The sequence below is a fragment of the Psammomys obesus genome, unplaced genomic scaffold (genome assembly GCF_907164565.1).
Source record: "Psammomys obesus unplaced genomic scaffold, mPsaObe1.curated_primary_1811, whole genome shotgun sequence".
Lineage (NCBI taxonomy): Eukaryota > Metazoa > Chordata > Mammalia > Rodentia > Muridae > Psammomys > Psammomys obesus.
The window spans coordinates 4846578-4849044 of record NW_026587216.1 but is presented as its reverse complement, the minus strand read 5'-3'; the positions used below and the strand labels follow the sequence as shown (position 1 = coordinate 4849044).

General features: G+C 37.3%; 1 protein-coding gene across 4 annotated transcripts in view; it reads right to left on the bottom strand.

Moving 5' to 3' along the window:
- Arl15 (ADP ribosylation factor like GTPase 15) overlaps window positions 1–2467 on the bottom strand; it is a 368038-nt gene that overhangs the window by 107978 nt on the left and 257593 nt on the right. The gene's annotated exons all lie outside the window — the stretch shown is intronic.

Below are 2467 nucleotides of genomic sequence, written 5' to 3'. Positions count from 1 at the left end.
ATTATTATTATTATTATTATTATTATTATTATTATTATTATTATTATTCAGACACTGGGATCTACACAGGCATCCAATAAGAGACTGTAGCAAATGCCTTTCATCAATCTATCTCTGAGCACTGTGGAAAACTTGTTAACACTTTGGACAGAGTAGTTAGAACAGCACATTGATGAAGATAATCACGTTTTACTGAGTTATGGTTATTTGTTCTATTCCCTCAGATTATTTTCACAGAGGGAAGAGAATTACAAGGGAGTCCTAAAGCTAGATGTGGGACCACATGCCTGTGAGTGAGTCCTCCTGAGGCAGGAGGACAGCAAACTTGAGACTCGCCGGGGTTAAACAGCAACTCCAACTAAAAAACAAAAAGATGTCTTGTTTTCACTAAAACTGGTGGGTCAATCTATTTTATTGGTGATTAATTTGACTCCCACAATGTATAGAAGCTAAGTTAGGGGCTACAAGACTGGAAGACTGTACATCTGAGTTAATGATGAGAACAACGCCCACACAAAACACCTAACAGTCTCCCATCCAATGCTGGAGGCATGAACCTTACAGGTGACACTACAACAAAAGGGTGCAGTGATAGGCTGCTTCTAGTGGAAATGTTCTCTTCTACCATGATAGAGTGGGGGGAAACATCTTAAAAAAAAAAAAAGTAAACAGTGGTCAGCATGAAACCTAAAGCATAAACACTTCTGGAAATAAGTCTATACTGTAGGCAGACCTAGTAACTCTTTGAAGGAAACTTAAAAATCTTGTTGACTAATTTGGTGGACATGAAACACTATAAAAATTCTAAGGAGGTACTTCCTGAATTATTTAATCTAAAAACACTGATATTATAGAAAGTTTGAGCATATGTAATCCTTTTAAAAAAATATAACTTCTGGTTGAGAATGGAAATGAGCAAAGTACCCCAAATGAAAGAGGGTTCAATTAATTAAATTGTCAGCTAATTAAAAAAATACATTTCAACCATAGAAAGATACTGACTCTTATGCCTGGCAGATCTGAACGATCGCATTAGAAAATCACCCTCCAGTTTTGTTAAACCCACAATGATAAGACATAAAGACTTCAGTCTTCAATGATTAGTCACAATATCAAATAAGGAACTGTCTGGAGGAGGAAGGCACAGACACAGTAATCAAATTCTCCTACAGGATGACGGATGATATGTGAGCCAAAGATGATTCGTTTTATTTTAAAATTAATTACAAAAAACCCCCTTGGTTTTAAAAAGCGAAATATGTATCCTTGCAGCCCCTTCCTTAGGCAATGACTGAATAGATGAAATAAATTTATGATCTATTTGGTCACAAGAACGGTAACAGAAGAGAAAAGCAGGGCTCTTCTGAAGAACATAACTGAGATCAGTGAACTGAAATTTGCACTCTTCTTGAAAGCAGTTGTCTGGGAACTGGTGCCCTCGCTGAACTGGCAGAGCTTTCGGAACTAAAAAATGGGAGTCAAGTCTGCAGTGTGCACTGTGTATCCCGAATATGTTTCTCCTTTTGTTTATTTCATAATCAAGTCCATTTTTTTTCCTTTTCAAAATAATTTCAATATGTAAGGAGGAAAACATGACTCCATTAGACGCCAAGTTAACACACACTACTTGAGGGCTGGGCATGGTGGTACACAGCTTTAAGCTTTAAGCCTAGCACTCAAGCATTTCTGAGTTCTAGGCCAGCCTGGACTTCAGAGTGAATTTCAGGACGGTCAGGACTACATATTGAGATGAGACCTTGTCTTTAAAACACAACTATCTGAAAAGAAGTAACCAAAGTGTCCCTGGCTACCTGTAAGGAGAAATATAAGAGCAAAGCCAATTAAATAATCAACTACTTAAAACGAAACATGCACCCTGTTAATTATATGTTTCAAAATAAATACTTATTTGCAACATTTAAAAAAAATCTCAAGTAAAATCCAGCAATAAATTATTGTAGATTCTTGATGTTGGCAGTAGTAAATGTCAGAATACTTTTGATTAAACAAATAATTAAAATAAACATTTATAAGATCAATTCAGTTCAATTTCCATGATTTCAACACTCACTGATGGCAAAAACTTCATTTCTGCATTGTTTCCCTAGCTGTGCTATCAACTTTGAGGGTATATTCTAGTGGGGTGCTTTTGTCTTTAAATTTATGCTTCAGATAGGCTGAATGGCAAGTGTGTCTTACAGCTGCTGGAGGGTTAAAGTAGCAAGTGGTGCAAGGGATGGGACACAGGTCTCATCTTTCAGGCCGATAAAAATCTAATTATAAGCCAGGTGTGGTGGCACACACCTTTAATTCTTGCAGTAGGAGGCAGAGGCAGGCTATTTCTTTGAGTTTGAGGTCAGCATGGTCTCCATAGTGAGCTCCAGGATAGCCAGAGCTACATAGTGAGACCCTGACTCAAGAAACCAAACCAAACCAAACCAAACCAAACCAAACCAAACCAAACCAA